This window comes from Neofelis nebulosa, chromosome 5 (genome assembly GCF_028018385.1).
Source record: "Neofelis nebulosa isolate mNeoNeb1 chromosome 5, mNeoNeb1.pri, whole genome shotgun sequence".
NCBI classification, from domain to species: domain Eukaryota; kingdom Metazoa; phylum Chordata; class Mammalia; order Carnivora; family Felidae; genus Neofelis; species Neofelis nebulosa.
The window spans coordinates 79,341,592-79,354,905 of NC_080786.1; the positions used below are offsets into that span (position 1 = coordinate 79,341,592).

The window sequence follows — 13,314 nt, forward strand, 5'->3', positions numbered from 1 at the left end:
CTTCAGCATATTGACATTAGATTGTAGCATGGAGAGCACCAGGGGTCTGCTCAGTGTCAACCTTAAGAGGTCATCTTATTAATCAATTGGATAGAAGATCAATTGGTTCATTCAACACATACTTACTAATCACTTACCCCGAACTCCGATAGAACTTGAGACCCAGTAGCATGAGTATGTGAGTTATGAGTGCATTATCCACACCTCCCGCTTGGACCGTGAGGCCCTTCAGAAGAGTCTGGTCTCAGCTTACCACTCCCTGTCTTCTGACATTGGGCAACTCGCTTCACTTTGGGGTGCCTCAGTTTCCCCATTGGGGGAGGCAGATAATAAACAGCATTTGAAATCCACTGACTCACTTTCTTCCCACTCAATTCAGCAAATATGAGTAAAGCACAGAGCATAAGAGTTACTGACAGAGCTCAAAGAAGGAGGGATCGAGTGCTACTTAAGAGAAATCAGTTCTTTACTGAGGCTGGGAAATGGCTACACAGAACTTGGTCGTCCAGCTGTGTCTCCTTTTGTGCATACTTGAAAACGCCCCTACAAAAAAGAATCAAAATAAATACGGGACAGCCTAGCAGGCTTCAGATGGTGGGTAGCAGCCGAGCAGAATTGGAGCAAGGGTAGGATTTCAATGAACCGACACTGGGTCAGGGGCCATTCCAGGCAGGGCAGGCACATCCAGAGCCAAAGCACAGCAACTGGAAAATACAAGGTGTTCACAGAGAACTGGGAGCAGTCATGTGTGGCCACTGCACGGGGTGCAAGGAGGGAGTGGTGGGAGATGGGACGGAAAGGTATCGTGGGGTCAGAGCCGGAAGGGCCTGCAGAGGCCCAGTGAGGAGCCTGTGCTGGATTCGGTTCCACAGGAAGGTGACTTCACTGGGGAGGCCGGAGCCGGCCCTGCTTCTTCTCAGCCCCCTCTGAGTGCAGACCCGGGAGAAGGGCAGGGGGCAGAAACTGGCAGAGGAGTCATCGCCTGGCTTGTTTCTTCACCAGGAAACAAGGTTTCCTGTAACTCAGACCGTGAATCAGCATTTCCTCTGTCAATAATACACAGAGAGAAATGCAACAGCACAGGGCTTGGGGGGGAATGGAAGACAGGAAGGAATATTCCATGACACGCTGGGCTCTGCTCTCCTTTCCCCCTCCCCGCGAAACACTCCTGATAAGTTCCCAAACGACACTCGGGCTTCCTACGAGACGTCTTGCAGACAGCTTCACGGTATCACATAAGGATGAAGGCCCCCCACGTGCCCAGCTCTCTTGCCATAGTTTGTGTTTCTGTCACCACGGGGATAAGCAAGGGCGCTGCCTGCATTCTCTCGCGTTAGAACTAGACATTCGTATGACGGTGTTTCATCCTTGCAGAAGGTTGGAGGGTGGGTTTGATTGGCCTTTTAATTTTCACATACCCCTGTCCAGTATCTTATTTGATTCTCATAATAACCCTGTGAGGTACACGAGGAATATTATACCTATTTCACAAGTACAGATACCAGGGCAGGGACACGGAATGATTCTTCCCGGCAGATCTGTTTTGAAGGAGCCGGAACGGATCCCAGCCCTTCAAACCCCAGTCCAGGGTTATTTTTAAGGTCATAGACTTAAAACAAATAAAGTTTGTGATAATATATATTGTGTAGATAGACAGACATGCATACATGCAGTGTATTTATTTAAGATATAAATATATCCTTGGGGCACCTGGGTGGCTCAGTCGGTTAGGCGTCCGACTTCAGCTCAGGTCATGATCTCATGGTTCGTGAGTTCGAACCCCGCGTCGGGCTCTGTGCTGACAGCTCAGAGCCTGGAGCCTACTTTGGAATCTGTGTCTCCCTCTCTCTCTGCCTCTCCCCTGCTCACACACTCTCTCTCTCTCAAAAATAAAAAATAAATAAACATTTTAAAAAGGCTTAAAAATAAAATAAAATAATTAATTCATACTATTTGATATAAGTAATACAATATATTTATTTAAAATATGCTTAATAATTACCAAGCTAACTAACAATACATTTAATTTAAAATATTAGCCATAAATCGCATATGTACTTACATTCTACCTAACACCTGAAAGAATTTTATTTACTCCCTCATTCCACTCATTCATTTACCAAATATTTATTGATACTGTGTACTGTGCCAGGCTATGTTCTGGATGCAGTAGTGAACAAAACAAACAAAACACCCTGCTTTCATAAAGCTGGCAATCTAATTGAGGAAGTCAGACAGCGAATGAGGTAAAAGTCAAATACAGTGTTGACGAGTCATATATGCTTTGAAGAATGAAGAGACCAGAGAAGAGGGCTACAAGTGTTGGAAGTATGCGTGGTACAGTTTTACGCGAGACGTCCTGTGACAATCTCCCTGAAAATGTGACGCGTAGGGGAAGACCAGCAGAGGTGGGCAAGCAAGCCATGTGGATCCATGGGTTGGGGGGGAGCCTGCAGAAGAAACGGTAAATGGCCAGACTCTGAGGGGTGCCTCCTTGGCACGTGCAGGACACGGTGAAAAGTCAGGTGTGGCCGGACGGGAGGGAGAAAGGGGAGGAGGGGAAGAAATAGGACGCCAGAGACCGATCACGCCGGCCATTATTCAGACTTGGAACTGACTTAGAGAATTGGCTCCTCATTTACTCAAAACCCAAACCCAAACCGACCGAACGAACAAATAAACAAACAAGCAAAAAAATTAAAATAAAGCAAGGCAAGGGTTAAAATGCGAAGTAAACCAAGACAACAACAGAAGCCTGTACAGGGGGCGAAGGTTGGTAAGGGAAAGAAAAGGGCAAGGGAGGAGGGAAGAAGTGAATATATCTATATATTTTTTCTTTCTTTCTTTCTTTCTTTCTTTCTTTCTTTCTTTCTTTCTCTTTCTTTCTTTCTTTCTTTCTCTTTCTTTCTTTCTTTCTTTCTTTCTTTCTTTCTTTCTTTCTTTCTCTTGCTTTCTTGCTTTCTTGCTTTCTTTTTTCCCTTTCTTTCTTTCTTGCTTGCTTGCTTGCTTTCTTCTTGTTTCCCTCTCCCTGTCTGTCTCTCTCATCTGGAATCTGGATTCGGGTGCTTTCTTGCTTTCTTTTTTCCCTTTCTTTCTTGCTTGCTTGCTTGCTTTCTTTCTTCTTGTTTCCCTCTCCCTGTCTGTCTCTCTCATCTGGAATCTGGATTCGGGATCCAAACCCTCAAGCCACTGCCACGGCCATTTCCTGAGGGAGCCAGGCAGTGGCAAATTCAGGCAGAGGAGCAACATTATTACCACAAGCTTGGGCCTGGGCCCCAGACCTCAGTGAGATTCCTACTGAGCTGGGCAGCTGGGACTCAACAGGCCTCCCCTTGCTTAGGCTACAGGCTGAAAGCAAAATGAAACTCTGCCAAACCAGGCCTCCCAGGGACAGTGGCCTTCTAAGCAGAGCCCCTTCCCAGGCAGCAGGGATAGACCATCAAAGCTATCAGCTCAGCCCTGCAGAAGTTCCCTTTCTTTTTTATTTTTAATCTTTTTAATGTTTATTTATATTTGAGAGAAAGGTGGGGGGGAGGGGCAGGGAGAGAGGGAGACAGAATCCGAAGTAGGCTCCAGGCTCTAAGCTGCCAGCACAAGGCCTGACACAGGGCTCGTACTCACACACTGCGAGGTCATGACCTGAGCCGAAGTCGGACCTCACCTGACTGAGCCCAGGTGCCCCCCAAAAGCTCCCTTTCTAACTCAGGAGTGCATCATACACTTGCTTTTGACCCCGGCTCATCTTTGAGCATGGAGCACACGTGTGCCCACAGACATGGGTGTGAAGGGGAGGGGAGACAGTAGCCCCATGCTCACTCTAGAAACCAGAGTTCCCTCACGTTTGGTTAGAGGGAAACGTGTTCGTCCTACAGGCTTAATAGGCAAGCTCATATGCAATCCATGCCCATACGGCCTCCACTACCTCCCTACTGCCTTCGAAAGTTGTAGAAAATTTCTTTGTGTGACTTCCCCAAACGTTATCATTGGGACCAATGAAAGAGTAGCTCAGTCCCCCAAAGCCTTTTATAAATGTCTCCTTGATTTGCCTCCAGGAGACACTGACATAGATCAGAATAGGACAAGTCTCCAAGCCAACTGGACACAAGGTGGAGAAGTCCCTCGCCATTCTCATCAAGTACGTGAACAAACAAGAGAGATGCTATCCCTCAGAGACATGCAAGCAACCTCAATCCACCCAGGCATATCATGATCGGGGTGGGGGGAAATAGCTAAAATAAGGCTCTGAACGGTTTGTCTCATTCATGCCTTTCCGCATCACCTCCCTCCAAAACTATCAGCATCTTAGTTTGAGTCTCTTCTGGGTTGTTGTTTTAAAATCAAACTCTTTATTTAGAGGTACTGGTAAACAACTTGTGTACTTGTAAGAAATACAGAGAGAGCCTATGTATCCTTCACCCGATGTTAACATCTTGCGAACTCATAGCGCAATATCATAATGAATATATTGACATTCATACAGTCAAGCCAGAGGATATTTCCGTACCCCAAGGATCTCTGATGCTGCCCCTTCAATAGTCAAACCCACTCCACTCCCTCTTCCATCTCCTCCTTGATTCCTGGAAACCACCCTTGCGTTATCCATTCCTAAAATCTTGTCAATTCAAGGATGTAATATAAATGGAATCCTATCGTATGTAGTATGTAACTTGCTGTGATTGGTTTTTTTTTTTTTTTTCCTATCAGGATAATTCTGATTAGGAGATTCACCCAGGTCGTGTGTGTGTCAAGTTAGCTCCTTTTCATTACTGAGGAGTATTCCATGTATGACTACATCACAGTTTGTTCATCTTCTGAAAAGACATTTGAGTTGTTTCCGGTTCGGGGCTATTATGCACAAGTTTGCTGCAAATACTTGTGTACGGGACTTTGTGTGAACATCAATCTTCATTTCCCTGGAAGAAATGCCCAGGAGTATGGTTTCTGGGAAGTATGATATGGCATGCTCACTTTTTTTTTTTTTAAGACACTGCCAAAGTATTTTCCCAAGAGACTGTATCCTTTTATATTCCCACCAGCAATGTATGAGTGAACCAGTTTCTCTGCATCCTTGCTGAGCTCTTGGTGTCACTATTTTTTTGTTATTCTAGCCATTCTAATAGGTGGATAGTGATACCTCGTGTGTTTTCAATTTTCATTTCCCTGCCCTCTAATGCTGTCGAATGTCTTTCTCTGCGTTTACTTGACATCTGTCTATATTCTTTGGTAGAATGTCTTTTCATATCATTTGTTGATTTCAAATTAGATGCTTTGTCTTTTAACCTTTGAGCCTTTGACAGATATGTTTTAATATCTGACAAGTATTTTCTTCCCAGTCAGTAGTTTGTCTTTTCATCTTTTTAATGGGGCGCTTTGTAGAGCAAATTTCTTTCAATTGCGATAGAGTGTCATTTATCAACTTTTTCTTTCATGGATTTTGCTTTTGGTGTCAAGTCTAAGAACTCTGCTTAGTTCTAGATGTAATTCTAGATACTAGTTTTAGGAGTTTTTTTCTTATTTTTTTCTCTAAAGGTTTTATAGTTTCATGTTTTACATTTATTTTTATTTTTATTTTTTTCTAGAGACCAAGAGTGAGAAAGCACACATGTGAGCAGGGGAGATGAGCAGAAGGGGGGAAAGAGGGAGAGGGAGAGGGAGAGGGAGAGGGAGAGGGAGAGGGAGAGGGAGAGAGAATCCCAAGCAGGTTTCATGCTCAGAGCAGAGCCCAAAGCAGGGCTCAAACTTGCGACCCTGGGATCATGACCTGAGCTGAAATCAAGAGTCAGATGCTCAACCAACTGAACCATCCAGCACCCCTCATGTTTTATATTTAAACCCATTTAAATACTTTTGAATCTATTATGAGTTAATTTTCATTTGAGGTGTGAGACTTAGGTTGAGGTTTGTGTTTTTGTTTGTTTGCTTCTGCCTTTCAGTGTCCAATCACTCAAGCACCACTTTTTGAAAAGGCTATCTTTTCCCCCATCGACTTGCTTTTGTGCCTTTGTCAAAAACAGACGGTCATATTTGTGTGAGTCTATTTCTGAGCTCTCTATTCTGTTCTATTGATCTGTGTATCTCTCTACAAACACCACACAGTTTTGCTTACTATAGCTGTATAATATGTCTTGAAATGGGCGGACAGATTCCTCGACTTGATTCTTCTTTTTCCAAATTGTTTAAGCTATTCAAATTTCTTTACCTTCCCGTATAAATTTTAGAATAATCTTGATGCATACCAAAAATCTTACTGTAATTTTGAGAAGAATTGTGATAATTCTGTATATCAGTTTGGAGGAAATTGATGGCTTTACTAGTGTGGTACACAGAATAACGGCCCCTGAAAGATTTACACATCCCAGTCCCTGCAAACTGTAAATACGTTACCTTATATGGCAAAAAGCGTTTTGCCGATGTGATGAAAGGCCTGGTGAATTATCCAGGGTATTCAACGTAATCACAAGGCCTTTATACAAAGGAGGTGGAAGGATAAAGCCAAAGGAAGGGGCACGTGATGAGGCAAACAGGGGAGAGAAAGAAATCTGAAGGTACTATGCTGTTGGCTTTGAAGATAGAGGAAGGGGCCATAAACCAAGGAATGCTAGTGTTTCCTAGAAGCTGAAAAGCAAAGAAGGGGATTCTCCCCTCAGAGCCTCTGGAAGGAACCAGCCCTGACAATACTTTGATGTGAGCCTCATAAGACCCAATCCCACACTTCAGAAATCCAGAACTATCAGAAAATAAATTTGCATTGTTTGAAGCCACCGAGTTTGTGGTCGTTGTTTGAGGCAGAAATAGAAAATGAGTATAACTATGTTGAGTCTTCTAATCAATGAACAGAAATAGTATGCCTCTTCATTTATGTGGATCTCTTTTGATTTCTTTCTTCAGCATCTTCTACTTTTCAGTGTACAAGTCCTGTACATGTTCTGTTACCTTTCCATCCAAGTTTCTTATTTTCTGAGTGATGAGAAGTGATATTATATTTTGAATTTCGAGGTCCATGTGTTCATGGCTAGTACAGAGAAGTACAATTGGTTTTTGTATGTTTATTTTGAATTTTTTTAATGTTTATTTTTGAGAGAGAGAGAGAGAGAGAGAGAGGGAGAGAGACAGAATGTGAGTGGGGGAGGGGCAGAGAGAGAAGGAGACACAGAATCTCAAGCAAGCTCCAGGCTCTAAGCTGTCGGCACAGAGCACAACATGGGATTCAAACTCAGGAACCATGAGATCGTGACCTGAGCCTAAATCAGATGCTTAACTATATGTTTATTTTTGCATCCTGCAACCTTAATGAACTCACCCATTAGTTTTAAGAGTTTTGTTTTGTTTTGTTTTGTTTTGTTTTTAAAGAATCCTTGTAATTTTCTACATAGCTAGTCGTGTCATCTATAAATTGGGACAATTTTATTTTGGGGGCACCTGTGTGGCTCAGTCTGTTAAGCCTCGGACTCTTGACTTTGGCTCAGGTTATGATCTCACTGTTCCTGAGTTCAAAGCCCCACATTGGACTGTGTGCTGACAGCATGGGACCTGCTTGGGATTCTGTCTCCTCTCTCTGCCCGTTTCCTGCCTGCACTTTATCTCTCTCTCAAAATAAATAAAAACAAGGGGCACCTGGGTGGCTCAGTTGGTTGAGCGTCTGACTTCGGCTCAGGTCATGATCTCTTGGTCCGTGAGTTGGAGCCCCCCTATCGAGCTCTGTGCTGACAGCTCAGAGACTGGAGCCTGCTTCAGATTCTGTGTCCCCTTCTCTCTCTGCCCCACCCCTGCTTGTGCTCTGTCTCTCTCTGTCTTTCAAAAATGAATAAACATTAAAAAAAAAGTTTAAAATAAATAAATAAAAACAAACTGTAAAAAATTAAAAAAAATTTTTTTCTTTCTGAACTTTACTCATTTCCTTTTCTTTTTTAAATTTTTTTTTACTCATTTTGTAGAATGTAGAATTTTGTAAATTCTCTTTATCAAGTTGACTATATTTTCCTCTAATCATAGATTTCTGAAAATTTTTATCATGAATGAGTATTGAATTTCATCAAATGCTTCTTCTGCATTGACTGAGATGATCTGTTGTTTTTCCTTCTTTAGGCAGTGAATATGGTGGATTAACACTAATTGATTTTTTAATATTGAGCCAGTCTTGCATCTCTGAAATAAACCGTACTTTGTCATGGTGCATAATTTGTTGGTACTTGTTGAATTTTATTTCATATTTTGTGGGTTTTTTAATAATTTTTTTTTACCTCTATATTCATGAGAGTTGTTGGTCTGTAGTTGTTTTTTTTTTTTAACGTTTATTTATTTTTGAGACAGAGAGAGACAGAGCATGAACGGGGGAGGGTCAGAGAGAGAGGGAGACACAGAATCCGAAACAGGCTCCAGGCTCTGAGCAGTCAGCACAGAGCCTGACGCAGGGCTCGAACTCACGGACCGCGAGATCATGACCTGAGCCGAAGTCGGACGCTTAACCGACTGCGCCACCCAGGCGCCCCTGTTGGTCTGTAGTTTTATTTGCACTGTTTGTCTGGTTTTTGTATCAAGGTAATGCTACCTTCATAAAATGACTTGAGGATTGTTTCCCTTCTCTTGTATTTTCTAGGAGACGTGTAAAATTGGTGTTAACTCTGTTGAAGGATTCGTCAGTGAAACCATCTGAGACTGGGGATTTCCTTTTTGAGAGCTTTTAAAATTGTGAGTGCAATTTCTTTAATAATAATTATAGCGCTGTTCGAATTACCTATATCGTATTGCATACGTTGTAGTAGTTATTGGGGAATTGGTCTGTTTCATCTAAGTTGTCCGATTTTTGTGTGTAGTTGTGGCATCTGCCTGGTGTTTGAAGTCTTCTCTAACCCATTTCTAACTCTAAACCACCTCTTGAACCTTTTTCCCCCTTTCTTCCACTGAGGCCCAGTGGATCTGTGTGAATGGGGATCTCAGTAAATGGGATTCTTTTCTGGGATTCCTCACACACTCTGTGCTTTCTCGCTGCCACACTGTGCTATTGTCATTCTCTGCTCCTGGAACACCCCAAAGTTTCCTTTTTTTTTTTTTTTTGTCTTCTCATTCAAGGGTCACTAAAAAACTGCAAGCTAGCTTTTCTATTTCCCTGTGAATTCTCCTGTCCTATTTGGTCTGTGGCAGTTTTGTAATGTGGACCAGAGACTGCCTTGTATAGATGTTATTTGTGAACATGAACTTATGTCCTCTACTAGGCTGTGAGCTCTTTGAGGGATGGAACTCTGTACAATTCTCCTTGGCTTCCTGCATGGGGTATAGCATAAAGTACATGCACAAAAGACATCTGAAGAAGTAACTCACATGTGTCCTTGCGTGATAGTCAGTCCATCCAAGACATCTCTTTGAGTTCCCATCTTTGGGGTTTTAGAGAGCTATTTCCCAGTTATTTCTCTGAAACAGGGATCGACCCAGAATCTGAAGAGAACCAGTTCCTTGAGTACTTGGAGGGGAAAGAGTTACTCTCAACACCAATTCAGATCTCAAGGGAAAGACATACTGTGTTTTTCAGAGTCCTGAAGACTGTCTCACAAAACTACAGGTTCATTATGAAGAGATGGGACACAGCCAGGGATCCGGAAATCTAGCAGTTTCCAAAAAAAAACACACCTTCTCCTGCCATCCAAATTAGTAGTTCAAAATCTCCTTAGCAGAGCCATACTAAATGGAGATGTATTAAGGAAGTGAGATGGAAAAGCGATCTCCATCAATTCCCAGCTCAGCAGGCATCTGTATCCAACAGTATCATTGAGACTGACTTTGCATGAAGAGGCCCAGGCTGGGAATGAAGATTCTCCAGAGAATCCTCCCACCATCCCAAAATAGGAGCAGGTGAAGTGGCTGGGAAAGGAGGCAGAAGCGGGGATGACACAAAGTGGGGAGAAGGGGAAGCATTTTCCACTCTTGTGACTTTCAAGATCGTCTCTTGGTGATCCCATTGTCCTTCTCCTAGTCTGAGCCTCCTATCAAATCTGCTGTTGTATCCTTCCATTCTATCTCTCAGCCTCTTTCCCTGCCTCAATCTGTCCTAAATATAGGACCAAAACGATCTCTCTAAAACTTAACTGTGATTGTACCATTTATATTTTCCAAGAGACCTTCTTACATTCCCTAATGCACGGGAATAATGTGACATGCCTTCACCGGGCATTCAAGGCCCTCTGCATGGTATCATTTCATCTCCCAGTATCCTAGCTGGCAAGAGCAGAATGGAAGGAATACAGAATCTAGAAGCAGATCTGTGCTCAAATCTAGCTCAGTTTCCTAATAGCTTCACGATCTTGGGTAACTTATTTAACCTTGTTGAGCCTCAGTTTCTTACCAAAAAATTAATCAAAGAACAATAATAATTCACGTTTGTGGTGAGAAATAAATGAGGCCATGAGCGTTGAGGACATGGCCCATAACAGGTACTCGGTAAGTGGTAGCTCTTTTGACCATGCTGAAGTACGTTGAGCAAATTCCCAATTCCTGTAACACCCCAGAGCCTTTTCACAGACATAATGGCCCTGACGAGGTTACCAAATGCCCTTGCACATGGAGTAGGGAGAAGAGACTGGCCACAGATGACGGATGGGGATGAGGGCGTAGCCACATGAGGTGAGCTGCCCATTGTTAGAGACAAACAATGAACAGAACTCTGAGAGGGGCCGTGGATATCACAGGGGAGAGGGCAGGTCCAGAAATTCATAATGGCTGGGCAGGGTCCAGCACTTTCAGTGTCTGATTTTCTTCCCTGAGCCTCAGAACAAGCCCAGGCCTGCCTCTCCCCAGCTGATGAGGGCACCTCTCCCTTGTCTTCACGCGGCTGAATTGTCTGTGCTTTTTTTAAGGGACATCTTTGTTATGTCCAGCACAGAGGAGAGGTCGGTGGTGGGCAACGCAACCCGGGATGTAAATCTGAATTGTGTTCACTGAGGCTTGTATGGCGATCATACCCGTTATGTGTGTGTGTTATTATAAGGGGCTCAAGGAAATAGTGTCAAGAGACTCACTTCATAAGTACGTTTATTATTATCTCCGCTGTTCAAGCCACACAAAATAAATGTCTGGCATTTCCAGAAATTGCTATCGATTCAGCAGCAGATTTTACAAGGCCAATCAATAACGGTTTCCTCTGTGCCCCCCGCCCCCAGTGTATATTTATTTGTGATCGAGCTTTCTGTTCCTCCTGTGCTTTCTAGTGCTTGTAATTGGTCCAGAATAAATGGATGATTTCATCTTTTTCCAGGAAAAAAAAAAAGAGAGTGAGAGAGAGAGGATAAAGAACTCTGCTATTAAAAATACCTCCCTCCCCTTCCCAAAAACAAAGCTGTGTGCATATATGTATATATGTGTGAAAGAGAGAGAGAGAGCCTGCATTTAAACTTGACTGCCAAAGTAAGGCCCTCAACGCAGAAACCACAATGTGTGGCCTGTTTTCCCTGCACCTAAACCATGCCACAGGAGGAGATTAGGGACCCAGAAAGCCACACAGACCTTTCTAGTCATGGTTGCTTCTAACATGATGGCGTTATACCTTACAGTGTCACCCACTGTATAAGAGAGTCTCAGAGCAGGCTAGAACTTCAAAGTTCACCGGCCCAGCCCCCTCTTCTAACAGATTAAAGCACAGAGGCTCAAAAAAGAAAAGTGGGTCTACCCTCAGCTCTCTTGCCTCAGAATGTGACCTTATTTGGAGACAGGCTCTTTACGGAGGTCATCAAGTTGAGATGAGGTCATGAGGGGGTCCCCAACCAATAAGAGTGGTGCCCTTATAAAAACGAGAAACTTAGGGGCGCCTGGGTGGCTCAGCAGGTTGAGTTTCCAACTTCGGCTCAGGTCATGATCTCACAGCTCGTGGGTTCAAGCCCCATATTGGGCTCTGTGCTGACAGCTCAGAGCCTGGAGCCTGCCTCGGATTCTGTGTCTCCCTCTCGATCTCTGCCCCTCCCCTGCTCATGCTCTCGCTCTCTCTCGCTCTCTCTCTCTCTCTCTCTCAAAAATAAACAAACATTAAAAAAAATTTTTTTTAAAGGAGAAACTTGGACATGGAGGGAGACACACATACAGACAGAATGCCATGTCAAGATGAGAGCAGAGATCAGGAAGATACTTTTTCAAGCCAAGGAATGCCAAGACTGCCAGCAAGTACCCAGAGGCTAGGAGAGAGGCACGGAACAAATTCTCCCTCACAGCCTCACAAGGAACACTCTGATCTCAGACTTGCACCCTTCGGAGCCATGAGGAAATAAGTTTTTGTCGTGTGAGCCTCCCAGTTTATGATACCTTGTTACAACAACCCGAGGAAACGAAGACACTCCTCTTCCCCAACAGCCAGTATGCAGGAGACCCAGCACCAGAAGGATCCGGAGCGAAAAGTCAGGAAAATGTTAGAACTACCTGAGAGGCTCAGACACCATCTTTGATCATTTTATTCCAAATAAACACAGCACCAGCAGAGAGGGTCTGCATGTCCAACTTCTCAGGGACAAACTTTTTGCCACTGTAGAGAAAGTTAACTGCTAAAACTACATAAAATCGATTGTCCATGTGGTCATGCATAGGTCATGCTCCAGTTTGTTCTATGATGGAGTAAAGAAAATATGTGTCCTTCCAGGCAAAATATAAAAGTAAAGACAATCTATGGCAAAAAAATAAGGCTATAGATTCACAAGGGTACCTTCGCTGATGTCTTCCTAGGGACAAAGGCAGACACTCCGTTTTGCGGCCAAAATGGGCCGGGTGAGTATGTACCTCTGACCTATGAACAGCAAATGAAAGTGGCAAAAGCAGAAGCATAGAGGAGTTTATGCGAGTCTCCCATGCCTTCCTCCTCCACTGCCACAGAGGCCCCGGACGTCACTTACAGAAGGAAGGGAGGCACAAAATTAAAGTAGACCGGATCCTTAAGCCTCTGATTGGAAGGGAGCCGCCTCGGAAAACCATCCAACCCTCAGTGAAGCTTCTGCAAGAAATAAATAGTTGCCTATGAGATTTGGGGGGGGGGGGGATAATCGAACCTGGCACTATGGCCTGACTCAGACGATGATGATGGCCTGACTCAGACGATGTTGATGGCCTTCACCTTGGCAACCTGTATTGGACCTGTGTACTATTCAAAAACAAAATAAATAATAAGCGAGTGGAGAAATATTCACTTGGAATTTCTCGTGTGTCTTGTTACACACGAGAAGAGCCCATTGGTAGAAGAGCCCACCCCAACTATGTTCATGTGACTTCCTCTGAAAACACAGACCCTGGACCCCGCAGTAAAGGAAGGGCCTCCTTGGCATTCCTGATGACTTCTCCAGTGGGAGC

The 13,314-nt window shown here is 43.8% G+C and overlaps 1 long non-coding RNA gene across 2 annotated transcripts; it reads left to right on the forward strand.

Moving 5' to 3' along the window:
- Positions 1-727: 727 nt before the first annotated feature.
- LOC131512317 (uncharacterized) lies at positions 728-13,048 on the forward strand. Of its 2 annotated transcripts, XR_009262086.1 has the most exons (4): positions 728-2,408; positions 4,053-4,135; positions 8,597-8,688; positions 12,032-13,048. It is a non-coding gene; the product is annotated as an uncharacterized LOC131512317 (long non-coding RNA). The 2 variants fall into 2 exon arrangements; XR_009262087.1 differs by lacking the exon at positions 4,053-4,135 and having other exon boundaries at positions 733-2,408.
- Positions 13,049-13,314: the final 266 nt, after the last annotated feature.